At 32.0% G+C, this 8,009-nt stretch overlaps 1 long non-coding RNA gene across 1 annotated transcript; it reads right to left on the reverse strand.

The window, feature by feature from the left end:
• Positions 1 to 5,776: 5,776 nt before the first annotated feature.
• Positions 5,777 to 6,337, reverse strand: LOC112496285 (uncharacterized). The gene is made up of 2 exons (XR_003062791.2): positions 6,132 to 6,337; positions 5,777 to 6,049 (listed from the first exon to the last, which is right to left on the reverse strand). It is a non-coding gene; the product is annotated as an uncharacterized LOC112496285 (long non-coding RNA).
• Positions 6,338 to 8,009: the final 1,672 nt, after the last annotated feature.

Genomic DNA, 8,009 nt, shown 5'->3' on the forward strand with positions numbered 1-8,009 from the left:
ATAAATCAAAATTTCAAAATATAAAATATGTATAAAATTAAATAGAAAATAATTTAATTTATAAAATTGAAAATAGAATTTGATTAAATTATATTTATTTCTTAAGAGTTTCACCTTACCCTAACTAATATTATTTAGTTAAGCATAATTGAAATAAAAAAGAATTATTAAAATTAAATTACTTATAATTAAAAGTAATAAAAACAACTAAAATTGAAAATAAAACTAAATTTATTTATAAAAATAATTATACAAAATATTAAAAATACACCTGAAAATCATGATTACAGGGAGATGGAGATGGAGAGAAATTGAAAAGAAGAGAGATGTAGAGAGATGATTAAAACATAAAAATGAGGCTCTATTTATAAAAAATAAATTCATAATCGAGTGTTTTGCAGTCCATCATAAGCTTCATGCATGCGCTCCTCACAACCATTAGATTAAGATCCAATGGTTGGTCAAACTTCAAAAGTCAATATCACATGTGGCATCATTTGACTCGTCTGATTTGACCAAAGAACGGTTGAGATTTGGCGAGTTAATGGGTGGATCGGGTCGACCCAAATACAAAGATTCGGATCCTACAACTTGCTTCATCAACCATTGCCACGTGGCACAATCATGGCCATTTAATCATGAACGGTTGAGATTTAGTCAAAATTGCTAGCTATCACATGCACTCATATCTATTGTAAGCTCATTTTATCATCCAATCAGTGCTCGGTCAACAAGAAAAGATCAACTCTTTTTACACAAGCCCAATTTTAAGCCGATCTTGACTCATCTTAAGGTTTTCGGACCTCTGAAATTCAAATTTGACATTCGTTTATCTGTTTGGAGCCTCGAATTATGTGAAATTAATATTTTACCTAATAAACACACAAAAATACACAAAATTAGATATATTCAATACATAATTAATAATTCCTAATATATTGCATAAACACAAATATAAATTATAACATAAGTACAAAATAACATTATTATCGCTTGATAATTAAATGATTTTTAATACTAATAGGTTAAGACGAGAATATTGCAACGATTCCCACCAATCTAAAACACTGAATCTCAATTTACTTACAACAAATGAAACTTGCTTTTCTTTAAGAGTGTGCAAAGCTATAAAACCAATGCTCAACCTTGTCAACCAATGAAGAAATTTCTCGAGATGACTGTATGGAAACAAATTGGGCACATGATAAATAGGAGGGTAAAGTTGATAGCTTGCTATTTATTGTCAAGTTTCCATGTAATGGCAAAATTGTAAATAATTCTCAACTATTGAGTTCGTTGTGGCCGGTGATTGAAAACCATGATTTGGAGTGGAGATGGTCGGATCTGGTAAACAAGGTGGTGAGGAGTGTGGTGGCAATAATGGTGAGGGTCAACTCATAGTAGTTTGATCAAAAAATCGACTTGAAGTGGCAATTGTCGTGCTTGGTTTGTAAAGGAGATTATGGTGGCTAATTGGACCCAGTGGTGGATGGGATTTGACGTTCAACAAGAAGGGAGTGTGTTAGTGGTGTCAGTTGTTGGTAAAAGTGGCAAGTTTCATGGTAGCGGCTGGTGGAGAGCTTGCAGGTTTGGGTTGCCTGTACAGCGGCTGTGCGACTGATTAAGGGCAAAGAACGATTGGGTTTTGGTAGGCGGCGGACAATGACTTTGGTGGTGGCTTGAACAACGATGGTAGTGGCCAGAGATGATGGGAACTAGGGCTTTGTGATTTTGATTTTTTTTTTTTTTAGCGATGGATTTGGTGGGGATAGATATGGGTAGCCAGGAAAGCTATGCAATTGGTACAGAAACACTTTGATACCAACTGACAGAGCTGGCATAGGAGAAGCGAAATTGATAGGATAGGAAACAGTAGATATCGTTCTAGTCCTGCACTAAGCTCACGGATTAGGTTACTCTGTAATCGAAGTGTAACTAGATCTCGTTCTAATCCAAACGATTCAATGAGATTTTTTTAATATCGCATTAAAGGAGATTAGATGATGTTGTAGTACAAACAACCTTACAAGAGAAATTTTTGATAGCTAATCCCGGAGAGAACTATAAAAAGAGGTTTTATTGAATAATTGAAATTGAAGTTACAATAATAAGATCACTCTATTTATAATAGAGTAAACTTACTTTTCGAATTTAATTTAAAAAAGAATACAAAATCACAATTATAATATAAATAGAAGAATAAGACACAAACCAAATTAACACTAATTAAATTAGAAAGTCCAAAAATAATAAAAATTCTAGAATCCTATAATAACGTCCTACATCATAAATGCAACTTAAGTATTGTTTAAGATATTAGAAATTGCATTTTTTTTATGGTTTAAGGCACAAGAATTATATGTTAATAATTTGGGTGTGTTACAATAGGTCTTCATAGTAATTATGTTAAATTTTGGGATCAAATACTAGAACTTTTTATTAAAATTTTGAAAAATTGATTTCAAACAATTCAATGGGGGATGAATAACCATCATTTAACAATATTGTCCATTTCAAAAGGCTGAAGCTGTAAATTTATATTGTATATTCAAGAAATCATGACCCAGAGATCAATTGCTAACTCCAAGAATTAGCTAATCAATATGTGCAATTTATTTTAGAAAATTATCCAAGGAAAGAGAGCATAATTTAGTTGACACGCAATAATTTTATTTATTTATTTGCTCTTGCTGGCGAACATGGTACACGTAAATAGACAAAGCAAATCTCTTGTATATCTCAAGAGATCATATCAATTGAACGATAACAAACTAACACTCACACGATTGATAGATAAAACAATACCCATATTTTTATTCAGTTAATCACAACATAAAAGAATAACATTTTAATTAACCGGTGTGGTTGGCATTTCTCTCATATTGAGGGACAACAAGAAAATCAAGATTGTAATTCGCAATGCCATCATTTGAAACGCTGAGAGGAGGAAATAGTGCAACGACCCCCTCCAACCAACTGTTATCTCCTGAAAATTTATAATAGAAAACTTAGTCGTAAGTACACATTTCAAAATAAAAATCGTAATTCAACTGAAAATGGCCTAAAAACCTGCGCAAGTAGCTTCCATATTCTTCAAATCGCAAAGATCTCTACTTCGGGAGTCAAAACTCAAGAAGTAATCAAGTTGCTTCTGTGAGTTTTCGGTAGTTTCGGGTTTTGTGAAATACACATATATGGTCTATATATATAGACTGAAGTAGCCGACAATAGTGCCAAGGTCGGTGATTGGGGCGTATTTAATTATTTACAAGACGAACTGACATCATTACATAATACCGTCTTTTCTTTGAAAATACTAAGTTGTTTTTTGAAACATTTTTTAACGGTGCTGGACTGGACAAACATATTCCTTTAATTTGCTGGCAATATATTTAGTCTATCAGCAATAATTCAAAATATTTAAATATATAAATTCAAGCATATGCCAGATCAACGGCTGATGCTTAGATTAGTAGAAAACACGAGGGAGCTAGCTAAGATCATGGACAGCTAACACAAATCGTTCAAGGTCAGATCAAAATTATTACAGTTAGAATTAAGGTTCATTCAGAATTGATACCTTTTTATATTAATTACTACGGAAATACAATCTCTTTCGATATCACTTCACGTGATTCTCTTAATCCAAAGTCAAATATCATAATATATTTGATGTTATCAAATTTCTAATTTATGACATTGTATCTGCTGGCGACTTGAATTTATATATTTTTTATATATATTATGTTGTATACATATTTTTACTAAATTGGACCCAATGATATAAATGAATGGGCAGCGGTGATACCACCTTCACCGTTGCTAGACAGCAGCCAAAAATGGCCACACGAAGCTGAGGTTTCTAGCACAAAAGGTCACCACAATTGGCGCGAACTGCTGGATTTCTAACCCGGTACCACCAGGATTTTGCTCCTCGCGGTAGTGGCCGGCGAGCCGCAAGCTCCTGGTTCTCTATCTTGCAACACGTATTTCAGCCTCATACCCGTAGGCCTCAATTTGATAATACAAACCACAGCCTCATGCTCACAGGGCTCATTCTTAGTAATACATATCTCGATCTCTTGTGCCCATATTTTGATCTTTCTTTAATCAAAACATCAATAAAACTACTTAACACACCCAAATTTTTGAAAAAAAAAAAAAAATAGGACATATACACTTACAAACATGGTCAAGTCAAGATGTAAATAGATTCTTTAACACAATTTTATTTATAATTAGTTTTTATTTAATTTAACACAAATGTTCAATATTGGGAACGTGCACCAAAAAAACACTTGCGATCGACAGAGAACGTGATGGCAAGAAAAGAAGAATGACCAAGAAGAAGTGGAATAGTTTTAGGACGTCAACTTTTTTTAGTTAATTTTTAAAATCAAGAAAAGAATGCTATTTTTACTGTACTTTTATTTTATTTTTTGAAAAATTAAAAGGGTCACATGGTTCTAGTGAAAAGCTTTCGAAATATTGATTTTCTTCTTTCTCAATTAAGGTATGATTTGATTTTTTGAAAAACGAACAATAAAACATGTCATTTAGACATTTCCTTTCAGATTTATTCAAACTTTAACTAAATTTAAATCTATTCAGATCTCATAGAAAAATATAAATGCAACCTAAGTATTGTTTAAGATACTAGATATTAATTTTTTATGGTTTAAGGCATGAGAAATACATGTTAAATAATGGGTTTGTTATAATAGGTGTTCAAAGCAATTATGCTATATTAGCTCATAATAAATTGTCTTTAACAGTAATTCACATAACGAAAATCTTTATAATAAATTGTTTTGTTAAGGGGCCCGGCTATTTGAACTCAAAAAAAAAAAAAAAAATCTTAACAATGATAATTTTACAATAATTTTTATTATCAAATTATCCATTACGACAATTACCATTACGGACCAAAAAAAGAAAACGTCGTAGTTGCTAGGAAGTGAATGAAATTTATGCAAAAACTAACAAAAACTTTCTGCGTCTTTTGAAGATGCACAATCAAATGCCAAAGCAAACAATAGAAATGAAAAATGACAATCTTTAAGGCTTTAAGAAAAATAGAATCGTCGACATGTATAACTAGTAAATAATTAAGCTGATTTGAACTCTATGGCAGTTATGAAGATGAATGAAAAGATCCAGAAGAATTTTTGCGTCTTGCAATTATGATACAAAATTATAAAGACTTTCCTGAAGGCCAGTGGATGAAAAAGAAATCAATAATTTCATTGTAAACCCATTCGTAGTATATTCAGCAGTTTGCTGGCGCAAAATTTTTAATTTATTGACAATCATGATAGTCTTTAGTGTTAGAAAGGTTGATCAGAGTTAGACCCTTATGCCGTCACCATTTAGGATTATATGAAAGGGTGTGAGAAAAGGAAAAAAGTGAATGAAGAAGAAGAGGAAGAAGAAAATTTATAGGGCAAATAAATATCAAGGTTATTTTTGGATTTTTTAAAGGTTTATGGAGTAAATTTTTTATTTTTAAATTTACATTGCGTGTCTGTTGATAAAATGGGTATGGAGAGTGAAATTTTGGGATCAAATAACAAGACCTTTTTATTAAAATTTTGAAAAATTGATTTTAAATTATTGTATATTCAATAAATTATGGCCCAAGGATGACTTGCTAACTCCAAGAATTAGCTAATCAATATGGGAAATTTATTTCAGAAAACTATCCAAGAAGATAATTTAGTTGACAGCAATAATTTTTTATTCATTTCCTCTTGCTGGGAAACATGGTACACGTAAATAGACAAAGAAAATCTCTTATATATCTCAAGAGATCATATCAATTGAACGGAAATGAACTAACACTCGCACGATTGATAGGTAAAACAGTTCCCATATTTTTATTCAATTAAACATAACAGAAAAGAATAACATTTTAATTAACCAGTGCGGTCGACCTTTCTCCCATACTGAGGGACAACAAGAAAATCGAGATCCTCATTCACAATGCCATCATCTGAAATGCTGAGAAGTGGAAATCGTGCAACGACCCCCTCCGACCAACTGTTATCTCCTGAAAATTTATAATAGAAAACTTAGTCATAAGTACACATTTCAAAATAAGAATCGTAATTCACTGAAAATGGCCTAAAAACCTTCGCAAGCCGTTTCCATGTTCTTCAAATCGCAAAGATCTCTGCTTCGGTAGTCAAAACTCAAGAAGTAATCAAGTTGCTGCTGCGAGTTTTCGGTAGTTTCGGGTTTGGTGAAATACACATATATGGTCTATATATATATAGACTGAAGTAGCTGACAATAGTGCCAAGGTCGGTGATTGGGGCGTATTTAATTATTTACAAGACGAACTAACAACATTACACATTACCGTCTTTTCTTTGAAAATACTATGCTGTTTTCTGAAACATTTTTAAATGGCTCGCAAGCATATCGTGGCAGATAATTGAAGATATGTTGTCTGTGCTGGACTCGACAAACATATTCCTTTAATTTGTTGGCAATATATATAGTCTATCCGCAATAATTCATAATATGTAAATATATAAATTCAAGCATATGCCAGATCAACGGCTGATGCTTAGATTAGTAGAAAACACGAGGGAGCTAGCTAAGATCATGGACAGCTAACACAAATCGTTGAAGGTCAACATCAAAATTAAGGTTCATTCAGAATTGATACCTTTTTATATTAATTAATACGGAAAAACAATCTCTTTCGATATCACTTCACATGATTCTCATAATCCAAAGTCAAATATCATAATATATTTGATGTTATCAAATTTCTAATTTATGACATTGTCACTGTTGGTGACTTGAATTTATATATTTATTATATATATTGTGTTGTACACATATTTTTATTAAATTAGACCCAATGACATAAACGAATGGGCAGCGGTGATACCATCTTCACCGCTAGCAAAAAGCAGCAAAAAACGGCCACACGAAGCTGAGGTTCCTATCACAAAACATCGCCACAATTGGCACAAACCGCTGGATTTTTAACTCGGAACCACCTGGATTTTGCTCCTCACCGTAGTGGCCGGTAAGTAGGGTGGGCAAAAAAGCCCGGGCCGGCCTTGGCCCGGTCCTCTCACATGAGGGCCTGGACAAGGGCTCAAGAAAAAAAGCTCGGGCCATGCTCAGGCCCACTATTTAAAAAAATAAATTTATAAATTAAAATAATATAATTAAAATTGAAAAGTAACTTAAAAATAAAAAAGAAAACTTAAATTCTTAATTTATAAATTAGTAATGATTCAAAAAAGCTAAGATTATGATACTAAACTCTCTCTTATGCGTTAATTAATTAAGAGTCTGTTTGAATTAGAGAATCAGTATTAAAGAAAATTAAATTTATAAGCTTTTATTTGCTTTATTTATTATTTTACTTTGAAATATTCATTTTGTTTTATTTGTTTATGAATATAATAACTTATTGATTATTAATTTATTTTAAATTTATAAAAATTTAAAAAATAATAAAGCCTAAGTCCAACCTAGCCCATGCCCTTATGCTTAACTTAAAGTAGGCTTGGGCATGAGCTTGAAAAGTTAAGCGGTGGAAAAGTAAAGCAGGTGTAAGAAAGCATTAAAGAAATTCGGGTGACAACAAAGGTAAAAGAAAGGAAAGTTATAATTAAGATTCATAAAAATAGACAACTTCTTAAGTCTATAACAAGAGGAGTGAGAAATAAAGACATCATATAATCCCACTAACCTGGTACAAAAAAAAAAGGCCACCATGCCATGATTAGTCCTCATCTTCATCATCATCTAAAAAGTTATAGTCATGGTGGAGATAATGATTTTCCATCATTGCTTTCACCTTGGCAACACCCTTTAAAAATTCTTCTTCAATAATATTGGCAAACTCAGCAGAAGTCTTGTATTCCTCCACAACCAAAGATTTCGCAGTCAACATTTAGAGATTGAGTTGATTAAGGGAGTTAGACAAATCTTGAATCTCATATTGAGATTAAGCCCTTAGATTGTCATAATCAGTTTTTAGG

Source organism: Citrus sinensis, chromosome 5 (assembly GCF_022201045.2).
Source record: "Citrus sinensis cultivar Valencia sweet orange chromosome 5, DVS_A1.0, whole genome shotgun sequence".
Lineage (NCBI taxonomy): Eukaryota > Viridiplantae > Streptophyta > Magnoliopsida > Sapindales > Rutaceae > Citrus > Citrus sinensis.